The following is a 13354-nucleotide window of genomic DNA, read 5'->3' as shown; positions in this document are numbered from 1 at the left end:
TTCTTGTAAATTCTCCAAATAAATACCAATTTAGGGATTCCAGTTAGCACTTTATTTTAAATTCGTATCGAGTTCCGCAATTCAGTTTACAGCTGCTATAACATTTAATTTAAATCTTGCATAATTGTCTCAATTCTGCCTGAACATTTGGTTAGTAGTGCGCCCTAATTTTCTCAGTGTATGTCGCAGTCGTGTTTTGTTCTTCGCAGACTTCGGTGTAATTAATTTGATATGCAACGAAGCATTTTTTGATGTTTATATTGTTTGTTTTACTTGAATGCGCCAAAGACCAAAGAACGCAGACCGTCGGCGAGTTACTGGATTGAAGTACCAGCCAGCCAGCCGGTTACTCAAACTCTAAATTCTGCTACTTACATGCATAAAAAATTCATAAATTTGTGATTTATGTGTGCTCGACACCCTAGACAATAGTTTGCTCGCCCCTTTGCCGCCCTCCATAGTTCCAAATTCCAAGTTCCAAGTTCTTGGGACAATGCCTCACCGGAACACTTGTCTTTGTTAGCTTCAATTTGAGCGGGAATCGAGGGAATCGAGGGAATCGGGGTAATCGAGGGTTCGAAGGCCCGGTATCGTTTCGTTGCTCGTCATTGTTATGCATATTGTACAATTGTCATGTGAAATTTATATACATACAATACTTTTGATTGTTCGCTGAGCTATTTCTTAGAATTATAATTTATTTCGTATTTTCATGACAGCAATTTTCAATTAAAGAACCGGAGAGGTGACTGAATGAGTAAGTGAGTAAGCAAGTAACTGAGTATGTGAGTAGCCTGCCAAGGTGTCATGTGTGTGTGTATGTGTGTGTGTGTGCCATGAGTTGGAAATTTCAGAGCTGAGCAGCTGAGGTGATTGATGCGAATGCTCGCTAATGAATACGTGGGGAACTGGAAATTGTATATGGGTTTATAATGAGTATAACAAAAAGCATTTACACAAAAGCTGGCTTCATTTTGGATATTCGAAACCGGCCAGCTCGCCAATGCAATGACACATTTATTACCATAAACTGATAGCGAATGTTTAAATTACCTAGAATGTAACGACTTGTGCTGGGAAACTTTCTGTTTTGAATAACTACTGTAAGTTTTGTAATTATACGAAGCACAATCCGATTGTTGAGACACAAAGGTCGTAAGTGGTTTCATTTACCATTCGCAATTGTGATTTTTTTATTGTTTCTGGAGACAAAACTCAAGATATTTAGGCCTGATATATGCATGGACTAGAAAAATATATAAATAGGAATTCTGCAGTTTTTACATTTCGTCTTGATTCTTAACATTTGCCAACTTTTCTATTGTTTTGATGCTTTTAATATCAAATATATATGTAAGTACTATATTAATATTTTAAATATAGGTTACAGTCGGCCAATTTAAAACAAGTAAAAAAGCTAAAGTCGGGTGTCCCGACTTTGAAATACTCTGTACATATGTTTACAATAATTATAAAAAATAAAAAAAAAAAATAAATAAAAAAAAAATTGGATCGATTTTACCTCTCTCGGTATTCGAACTCACGTAAAGGGTGTATAATTGCACATTTACATAGCAATTGCGTCTGTGTGAGTGTATGTATGCCTATGCGCATCAATTCGTGTCTGTGTAAGCATTTTCGCAGTCAACCAAACAGCAACATCAACAACAGCCGCGGGCAGCGCTGCAGCAGCGCTGCAGCAGCAAATATATTTATGGCTATAACTTCTTGGTAAATCGGTCTATCATAGTGAAACTTGGCATACGGACACATAATTACTAACTGGGGGTATTTGCAAAATTTTAGTTCGAAATTCCAAGAATTACGGGAGTTAGAGAAAATCGCATTTGCATGGGAGAGGGGGGAGGGAGGGAAATTCCAAAATATACATTTTCTGCGTATTCACACAAGGCATCTTGGACTAAAATTTGGTGTGCCTAGGTCTTATAGTCTCCGAGATATAGGCGATTATACGAATGGAAAATCGGGAAAACCCCCATAGGGGGGAAGTGGGGGGGAAAATCAAAAAAATAAAACAAACTCGTATAGAATATACACATAACGCATCTTCGTGCAAAATTTGGTGTCTCTATCTCTTATAGTCTCTGAGATCCAGGTGTTCATACGGACGGACAGACGGACAGACGGACAGACGGACAGACGGACAGACAGACAGACAGGGCTAGATCGACTCGTCTTGTCACGCTGATCAATAATATATATACTTTGTGGGGTCTGCCACGCCTCCTTCTGCCTGTTACATTTTTCAGCTCCCGCAAACCTAATATACTCTTGTACATTTCATGTACAGAGTATAAATAGCATACAGAAATCCCACAAAAATGATAGGTAAATAGAGTTGAAGCTATAGCAAGTTTAAGCTCTTTTTGATTTGGCAAGAACAAAGTGTATTTTATTTGAAAGATGCTTAGTAACTTTACAAGTAATAACAAAAATTTACAAAGTTTACAAAATTGGAATATTTTAAATAAATATAAAAATAAATTAATTTGAAAAGATTCTAGAAACTTTATAGAAAAAAGTTGAATATGGGTGCAGTTTAAAAATGAATGATAGAGTTTTGCGAAAAATTTTTAATAACTCGTTTTTGTTTGAATTCAAATTATTACAAAATTACTTTAAAAAAATTTTGAATTTCAGAAATCACAGAGTGGTATTTCAAGAAGATTCAATTCAGTTTTCAACTTTGTATAGAAATTTACATTTATAATAAAAAAAGGACATTTTTTACATTTTCTAAACAACCACTGCATTGTTTGTTATACTTTGGAGATAAACTTGCCGCTTTACATATTAGACGTGCAACTTCAAGCTAAGTATAAGCAATTCTTGAGCTGTGTTGCAACATCATAGAAGTTGTACAAAAGCATTTTTACAACAAAGCTTTCAAGATGTCTCTGTTAGGCAACAAAAAAGCGTTCGCTTGCCACCTGCCCACCTGAACTGAACACCCACACTTTGGACATACCTCTAAATGCCTGGGGGCATTGTTGTCGCAAGTGTTTAGCTTGCACAATCCTATGCACAAACAATGTCTGTAGCATATGTTACTCAACTGAGGCAGCAACAGCACCAGCAACAACAATAGAAATAGTAACAACAATGTGTAAATGTGCTGGCACTTTTGTCAACTCACAGTTGCTCGCACACATATTTATGATGCTACAAGTATATAGTATGTATATGTTCAGCCCAACTCAGTTACTCAGTGCTCGGCTAGCATTTTTATGTATATACAAAGTAGGTATGTTGTTATAGTAAATACAGTAAAGGCAGCTCGTATGGAAAATGCGTAAGCTTCATTAATTTTATGCAGAAAATTATTAAATGTTTTAAAAAAAATTATTACTTCAGTTTTTATGATATTGGTATATACTTGTATATAGGCATAGGCCGCCATTGTTTCATATAAACAAATTATTTCTACAAAGATCGTTCTTGAAATAAGATTCGCGGATTGGATTACATTTATTGATGTGTGTGCTAAAGAAAAATTCATTTAAAGCCATACTTCTTCTAAACGTAATTTTTTTCACATCATTTAGAAAAATGATATGTTATCTTAATTTATGCTTTTAATCAATCAATTGTAGTCTAATGTTCCGCATTTTTCAATTATAAAAAGTTTGCGTGCTACTTGCTATCAGTTTCGATTTCATCTTTTTAAAGACACTGCCCTAAAATGCTGGAGTAAGGCTATGCAAACGATATTTGCATATGAGCAGAAAGTGTCATAAAAGCCATAGTGACTGAACAATAAAAAAGTGCACTTCACGCTTATGTCCCTATATTCCTGTCCCTGTGCATTGTCCTGGGCATGAATGAATGTGTGTGTGTGTGTGCGTGTGTGTGTATCCGCGCAAGTGCCGGCAAACGACCTCGCTATATAGTAGTATACGGATGTATATGTGTTCTATATGCTTAAGTATACCTACAATTTTCAAATGAAACAACATAAAAGCCAGCAATAACATCACTCGCATAAACAACAACAACAGCAATAATAACAGCTCTGTTCAGTTCAGTGAAGTTGACTGAAGTGGTGTTGGATGGTGTTGGATTGGAATGGAACGGAATGGGATGGGATGGGATGGGATGGGTGGGGGTGGTGTGTTGTCTTTCGTCCTGATGTCTGAGCCGTTTGTGTTGGCATGTGTTACCCGGCTTAAGTTAATTACATGCCGATGCCGGTCGACGCCTTGTTGTGTCAGTGTTTCTCTATTCACACACACACACACACACACAAACATACTCAAACACATATAGTATGTATGTGTGTGAGGTCCAGCTGTGCGTCTCGTTACAACTGTTCGCAACGACCTTCCGAAAATCCGCATATATAGTTGATGTTGTTGTTGTTTGCATTGCCTGCTCCTGTGACACGCCCGTTTAGTGCGCAGGTTCCTGTAAATAGCTCCTGACTTTGCTGAATACCCACCGAGAAAAAGAGACGGACAGAGAGAGAGAGAGAGAGAGAGAGAGAGAGAGAGAGAGAGAGCGCCGGATGCGCTTGCCAATCTCGCCCTCGGGGAACTCTGTGCAGCCATCAAACGCTCGTCGTGTCTGTTGATTATTCCAATGAACCTGAAAACAGACGCTGCACTGGAAGGGAATGCGCTCCAGAGACGGGAGCAGGGGTGTGGGTGGGTGTGTCAGGACTTTGGATGCTGCCGCCCGCATATAGTTACTCAGACATGCATAAAAATGCCGGTTTTATTATGTCGTTCTCAGAGCCTCGTTTATGTGGTGTGTGTGAGTGTGTGGGTGTAGGTATGTATGTCCTTGTGTTGCTTTGTGTGTGTCCTTCGACTGTCTGGCTGCTGGGTGGTGCGACTGTTGGGTGGCAGCGTTTTACTGCGCATAAAAACCAACAATGCTGATACGGCAGGAAACTAGCAAGAAAACTCAGAGACGCCTTTTAAAGCTTCATCGGCACTTTTTACTACTTAACAACAAATTCGAATATTATTACTTTTTCGACTAATAAAAGCAGCAAGAAATCGCAAATTCTGTGAAGTGTATTAAGGATATTAAATACCACCACTTCATTGCATGTTAAAAGCTAAAATAAAGACAACATTAAATATGAAGAAGAATTTCAAAAAAATAACTATCAAATGCATTTTAAATAGCGAAGAAAATAAAAACCTATACTTTATGGTTAGGAACACTCTTTTGAACTAAATTAATATTTCATTTATGTTAAAATATGAAAACTATGTTTGTTTTTTCACCAATATATTTTCCAACAACTTTCTTTTTTTTTAACTAAAATTATTTCCTACAGTTGTTTTTCAATTAAAGTATTTCTTGTAATCACTTATTGGATCACTTGCAGCATATTAACTTTTTGAATTAAAAACAGAAAGTTTCTAAAGCACAATATTTCCTTTTGACTTTTAAAAATAAAAAGTTGAGGGAAGAAAAAGAAAATATTGGCGGATGAATTGGCTATAAATTGAATCCCTTTCTTTCTTTTGTAAAATAAGTGGAGAAGTAGGTTAAAGAAAACAACAAATGTTTATACAATCTATAAAAGAAACCCAAAAAAGGTCTCTAAAAATTAGAAAGGAAAATTTGCAAATTTCAATCGTTACTATATTTTAAGTTTAATTTTAAATACATTTTTTTTAGAACTGAGACCTGGAAACAGATATTCTACAAATACGAGCATACTCACATTGGATATGTAATATAGCTTATAATTTTTGTATAACAGTATTAGAAAACTTTCCTTCAACAACATCATTTAAATCCTACATGAAAGCTAACAACTTAGTTGACTTGTACGCATAGCCAACAAACGGACTGTGTGCTAAAAAATAGATTTATTTATGGACCATTAATACCTCAAGATGACTGACTCTTTTTTTGGCTCTTCCGAAAATCCCATAACCCTCTAGTCACCCTGCTGCTCCATTCATTCTGCTACCGCTGCTTTCCCATGGGTACTTTGTGCTTATCTTACATCTATCTCTCTTTTTAGGGGTTTTAGGCAATTTGGCGGTTTATGGAGCAAGGGTTAAGGTGCGACAGCCAACAAAAAAAAGGAAAAACATTAAAGTTAAAATGTAGAAACGCCCACTCGTTGCAAATAGTTACAGCAACACTTGAGAATTGTTGTCGTAAAAAGTCTCCATGCCCCGCAAGGACCCCTTCTGCCAACGCCCACGGGGCCATAAACGAGTTTTATGTAACCGGCAGGACAGAGCGCATATATAATAATATATATACAATATCCATGTATGTATACAAACACATACATAAAATGTATGTCTGTTTTGTATGTTTTATTGTTGCGTTTGCTGTACGCCAGCTGAATGGTTGATGTTGCTCGTTGTCGTTGTTTGTATAACTGCCATATCCTTGGCCGAACTTTGCCATCCTTTTCGCATACATACATACACACTCGTAGTACACACAATTACAAGCTGAATATAAACGTTTTTATATTTTGAAATATGTTTGTGACTAATTTAATTTATTTGCCATTGTTGTTTGAAAATTGTGGGATTTCCTTTTGCTTTGCTGCTGCCTTTTTTTCTATGTTTGCCATTGTTGGCTCAAAATCTTCACAGCATTGCACTGATTGCCGTTGTTGTTGTTGTTGTTGTTTCTGCTGCTACTGTAGCTGCTTTGTTGTTGCTACTGGTTCGGCAATTGCCCTGCCATTGATTACGTTTTTGTTGCCCTAACGAGCCACTGCTCTTCCCCATCCGCATACCTCGCTCCCCCTCTGGCCAAGCCTTAGCTGCATTCGTCTTTCAACTTCTGTGGGTCGACCTAATATATTGTTATAATTTTGTCATAAAAATGAAAACTTTTACAATTAGGAATCTGGCGTTTTATTTATATTTCCTTAAGGTGGATTCAATGTGTGTGTGTTTGTATGTCTGAATGGCAATTTATTAGTTTCGGTTTTCAGAGATTGAACCTTGACCGTTCAACTAGCATGATAATAGAATTCAAAATGAAAAAGAAATAAATAGATAGATAACTGACTTGACATCATTAAATTAGTTTATTCATTAATCTAGATAAGAGATGTGTTTTAAAAAAAAAACTAGAGTGAAATGTGAGAGTTTAATTTAAATGTGAAATATATGTAAAAATGTATGGCAATATTTTGGTTTCTTTATGGCGGTGAGAAACTTAATATTAAATTATAGGGATTAAAATAAGTGAACATAAATACACTTATAAATTGCAAGCTAACATTTTTAAAATATTTTTATAAATAACTGGAAATAAATTTGTTAAAAAAGGTATATGTGTATAATATATTTCATGCAGCTTTTAAATGTTTTACAAATAATAAATGTTATTACACAAACTTGAAAATGTTTCCATCCTGAGCAACAGCGACATCAAAAACCAAAACAACAAATCTGTCAATCTGGCTAGGAGACACCAATGCATAAGGAGCACGAAAAGATAATTAGTCCCCGACTCACACCTACTATTATTATTATCGAATACCTGTAATTACCTTTGAAAAATACTACGTAGTTGTGGACAGTTAGGTTTCACACACGATTTCAATGGGAAGGTCTTCCGCATACAAGAGACAACGCTATTAACAAGTTCACGGGAGGTTTCAAACAAAGGTCAAGTCAAAACAAATTTGACGCGCTTCATTAAAGGATTCAATCAGCAGTACAGCAAAAGATATATAATAAAGGTAAAGGTAAAGGTATTTAATTTAGAATAAAAGTACCAAAAATAATCTGATATGAAAAAGCTAAGATGTGTCCTAAATAGTCAAACACTTTCGAAACATAATTAATGCATTATTAATTTATTGTTCATTTTCTGAAATCATTAAATTTTTTGAAAATTTTAATTGGCAGTCTTTTTGATACATTTTTGGATAAATTTGAGTCCATTTTTTAGACATACTCGTAAGTACAATGCCACACCCAAAACAAGTTGTCATAAGTATTGGGCTGCCAACTTCCTGACTGTGAAGCTATGCGGCATATGTATTATGTAGAAATATGTATTCAGCATTTCATGGCAACATTTTCCTGTTCATATAATTCAATTTATTATGTTGTGCATGCGTATTATAAAACATTTACCAATGGCATTTATCATATCCCCCCCCAAAAGAAACTTTTACTGCAACAAAATGCGCATTGATTGCAGCGTTGTGCATATTTTATACCATTTGGCAATGGCAATTGCATTGCAGACACACAACGCAACGCGCCCAGTAGCCTCACCTCAGCCCATACCACCCCACACGACCCCACCCCACCGTCCTCTTTCTGCCGCCCACTCAAATGGCGCACACACGCGACCTTCGCAGAGGCAACATTTTGCAGCCATAAACGAAAATATATGACCAATAATTTTGTGCATGCCAATGCCAAATATGCAAATGCAACAACAATTGCAACTGCAACAAAAACAAAACGCGCCTGCGCCTTATCAGACAACAGACGACGAAAACACACACAAAATGTAGTAACATAATAAATTGAATTAAAAGAAGAAATAAATAATAAATGGGAAAACAAAATAAAATAAAATTGTCTGCAAAAATGTTTGCGCATGTGTCGGGAAAAAACTCAAAATATAATTTTAATTCCGCTTGCTGTCGACATAAACTAATTTATGGCACTTACAAGCGACAACAACACACACGCACACCACACACACACAAACACACACACATACACCAAACACACTCAAAATAAGCAACAGAAATAACAGACAAACAATTTTAGTTATTTTTGTAAATAATTTTTCACATCAACAATTTCCTTTCCTTTTTGCGGTTGCTTGTTGTTAGTGTTATTGTTGTTGCTGTTGTTGTCTAGGCTAATTTGCCGCACGCTGCAACATTTGACAACGACAGCAACAACTGCAACAACATTTTGTGGCAGCGAAGCATAAATATGCAACAATAACAACAACAACAACACCAACGCGCCGACTGCAAGTAAAATGGAAAACAAACTTCATGCGAATAACATTTGCATGCTGTGCGCTGTGCTGTGCAGTTGTTGTTGTTGTTGTTATTGTCGTTGTAGTTGTTGGGATTGTTGTTGCTGTTTGTAACTGTCGCTTGTTTTTGCTTAAATTATAGACATTTGACTTGTGCATGGATATTATAGTACGTACCCAGCTACTTATGATTAGCATAAGAGCCTTGCATGGCTAATGATGCTGGAAGGTTGTTCAAAACATCACTCCGGAAATTGTTTCAGAAGAATAGAGAGAGAGAGAGAAAGAGAGAGAGAGCGAGAGAGAGGGAGAGAGACAGACAGGGAGAGAGAAAGATTAAGATTACGTAAGTGTTACGAGTCCCGAACATGCAAGTTATAACGTTAATATATGTACATTTTGAATCATGTGAATCATTGTTCAAAATGTAGTCATATTTATTGAAAAAATTAGGAAAAAATACTGATCTGTTTTTTCAATGATTTTCCTACAAGTGCATAAAATGTATGATTGAAAATCAAAAATATATACTATAATAATTCTGTTTTTACAAGGTCTCTTTGACACGGTTTTGATTTAACACGGTTTGAAAATGAAAAATTTTATATTTGGTTGCACGACTTTATTCCATTTCGCACGATTCAAAAAAATATATTATCTAAGTTTTTTTTTTTTTAGACGAGTTTTTTTTTACACGACTTTTTATGGAACCAATCTACCGTGTAAATACAGAATTAGGTGTATATCGATCCAAAAATTTGTTTATTGTCAGTTCCATGTCTATAGTATGTCCTTCATTTTCAGTAGTGTTAAATTTGCAAATGTTAGATATAAAATTTACTTAATCTGGCATAAAGTATTGTATTGCAAAATATGATTCGACTATTTTATGATCAACATTGAGTAATTGGATCTAATGAAGTATTAATGTAAATCACAAACTCCCATAAAAGCAAAAATACTTTGAAAGAAATCTTCAAACGAGATTAAAAAATCAAAGAACTATAAAAATTAAGAATTACTTTCCTTTAGATCTCAGATGGTTCGTACGAAGAGCTATGAGTTGGTTTAACATATATCAGTTATTTGTGAGTTCCCGGTAAGTAGAAAGAACAAAATGTTCATACAAGTAATTGCAATTTAAGTGTATAGTTGTTAGATTTAAGAGGTAAGCCATGAGTGTAAATGAATTTGGAATTTATTATATAAAGAAACCCCTAACTTTACCATAGGATTGAACAAGTTCAATGTACTCCACATAGTGCAGTAAATATTGGAGTCAAAAATTACTTCAATATCCGCAGAACCGCATTTATAGAAAACTAGTTTTGATCACCAAACATGGCATTAGAAAAGGAATGGAGTCACTTAATGTTCAAACTATTTTACTCTTTTATTAACTACTACATATATACGTGTATATCTACTCATATGAGCTGTCGTCATGGATCAAAAAGTATAGAAAAAGATAAGAAAGTTTAAAAAATGATCTAATTACAATATCGTGCTTTTAAGCTTTATTCACAGTCTCTTTTTCTCTTCTTAATTATATAAACAGCAATTTGTAATTTGTTTTCTTAAAAATGAGTGTATCTCAAGATTTAATCCAAAATGAACAGACGGGAAGATTTGAATTCTGAGCTCTAGTCATGCAATGCTCTACTATTGCGGTATGTGAGAGAAACAAACAACATTTGGCATGAGTCGAGCTGCCTTTTGCAATTTTTCTTGCTAATTTGCATTGAAGTCGCAGCGACTTCGAAATCGTTTCCTAGAACTTCCTTTTCATCTGCATTAGCTGCTGAGCCAAATGAGGAAATGTCGGAGGCTGCTTTATGCCTCAACTTTGTAATTAAGCAATTTGTGTGTTGGCAACATTTCCGCTGGCTTGTAAAAAGGCCCAACATATTCAGAAAATAATTAGAGAGAAAAATCGCATAATGACGATGATTTTTAATTGATTGAAAGGGACAACACCAGCGTATATCCAATGATTGCGTAAGATTTGTCATCATGCCACAAGTCGCTTGCAATTGTGTGGCAGTTGTTGTTGCTATTATTGTTGTCGTCGTCGGATGTGGCCATTTTAGGGTGGTGTGTGCAAAGAAAGCATTGATTGCATGCCGCTTGATGTATGGCTTGGCAATTAGTGGCGCATAAAAGTGATTTATGTGGGCCGCATGAGCCAACTACAAGTAGTAGTAGTGAGGAAATGGGAAACTGCGGGAGCATGTCTACAAACAGTCAGGAAGTATTTTTCTCTATTCCAATCTCTACTCCGTGTTCCGCTCTAAAAATTAATCGTGTGCATAGTGTTTGTGTATTCACGTGGTGACGGTGCATTTAGAGAAATGTTTGAAGTTAATGAAGTGATAAAAGTTGTTATTTATAAAATCATAGAATCAATAAAAATAGCCTCACTTGTGATTGATGTGCCAAGTTTAGTTTATTCTCTCAGACATTCGAAACAAACCGAATTTTGCTTGCCAACGTGCCCCTCCCTTTGGTGAACATTTCTGTTGGGTGTTGGCTTTGACAACATTGATTTGAATTCGATGAGGCGATAACTGAATAAAGCGGTGCAGAAAATACAAACATTAATGGCGCCCAGTTTTGATTCTCTATTACAATTCGTTACGGAACATTCAATGCAAGAGGCAGCTGAATTGGCTCCACTTTCTAATATGAAACATGGAAGGCTCTATTATTGTAAACTGCAGGCAGAGACGACTGGCTTGGAGCTTGGAAGATCAAACCTGGCACAAAGATTTATTACTAAGTTTATTACTAATACAATTTATTAGTTACTAAGTAGTTAGTAAGTTTTGAACGAAATTTATTTAAGACCTCATTCAAAAGTTGAAAATAAAAAAGCAAATATATTACGATCATAGATGTTACTTAAAGCATTTTAATAAAAATTAACCTTCATTAAATGGATATTTTTTTGATTGTTTTTCTAGCGGCAAAACTGTTTATAGAATAAGAATTAATATAAGAACATATTTGTATGTAGCATAAAATAGACATTGTATTTTTATAACGTGCTTAAAGGATATTACTTTCCTCAATTCTAAAGCTTCAATGTACAATTACAATTGTTTTTTCAAGTATAGTATGTGTCAATCAATATGCCTTCAAATCATTCCAAAAGTTTTTTATAGAGAAGCATTTTAGAACTATTGGCAATTTTAAACCACAACTGGAGTCCAGATCTAATTTAATTAAAGTTCAAAATATTCGATAGACATATGTTTATAAACAAACAATGTTATTACAAAAATGTGTACTAATGCAGATATTTCTTATTTTCGGGTTCTTTTGTACATTAACATTCGTTAACAAATATCTCAGATTCTAGTTCGTTTACCTATTTTAGCTAAATAGCTTTACCTTTGTTTGTAGAAATTTGATTTGAAAAGTGTCAGTCTTTAACTGCATCCTACTAGCCGAACCCTAAGCTCCCCTACTAGTCTGACACACACTCCACATTTCCACTTATTCTGCGCCAGGTTCAACGTTTTTTTTTTACATTACTTACGATCTTCAATTGCAATTCTTGAGACCGAAATGCCGCTTCACATAAATGCAACTTAAATTACAAAGTTTTGTAAGGGGAGAGGGGTCGTACTGTGAGGTAGGGAACTTTGCATATGGCACCGAAATGGCAAACATGGCGTATGCGCAATGTCCTGCCCCAACTAGAGGCGACCCTCCGTACATACTTATGACCGACCCTGCTGCTTAGTTATATAAGATGCTGCTTGCCTTCGCAAATCTTTGCTGCACACTTGCTGTAACATTTCATTTTACTTATAGATGTTGCTACACACACACACACACACACACACACACGTACATCGAGTGCACACTTATAAAGTACATATCTTTTTATGCACATTTGTATGATTGTGTTTGTTAGGGGCGTGAGACTGAAGTGACGCCTGGGAAGGGAAACTTTGTGTGCTTTTTGCCTTTCCTTACAAACTTTTGTGCATGCTGAGCGGCAACAACGATAGCAGCATTGCATACATATGGGCTGCATATTATGTACATGGCTACATATATATAACTAGTATATATACATATGTATAAAATATGCATCTACAGCAGCCATCAGGGCGGAGAGGTTTGGTAAGGGGCGGGTCGCCGCTTATTGAGTCGTGTGACTTGAATTTTTGTGGCTCCCATGTCAATATTGATTTTTCATTGCAAAATGTATATGGGAAGGAGAAAACGTTGCCAGTCACTGTAGCAATAGCAATAACAATAATAGTAATAATAATACTAATACTGATAAAAATAATAAAATGTGTAGAGCAATATAATTGGAATTTGAAATCGGAAATTGGGTATTTTTCGGCTAAAAAACCCAATCAAT

Source organism: Scaptodrosophila lebanonensis, unplaced genomic scaffold, assembly GCF_003285725.1.
Source record: "Scaptodrosophila lebanonensis strain 11010-0011.00,11010-0021.00 unplaced genomic scaffold, SlebRS2 tig00000053-arrow-pilon, whole genome shotgun sequence".
NCBI lineage: Eukaryota > Metazoa > Arthropoda > Insecta > Diptera > Drosophilidae > Scaptodrosophila > Scaptodrosophila lebanonensis.
This window is presented reverse-complemented; position numbering follows the sequence as displayed.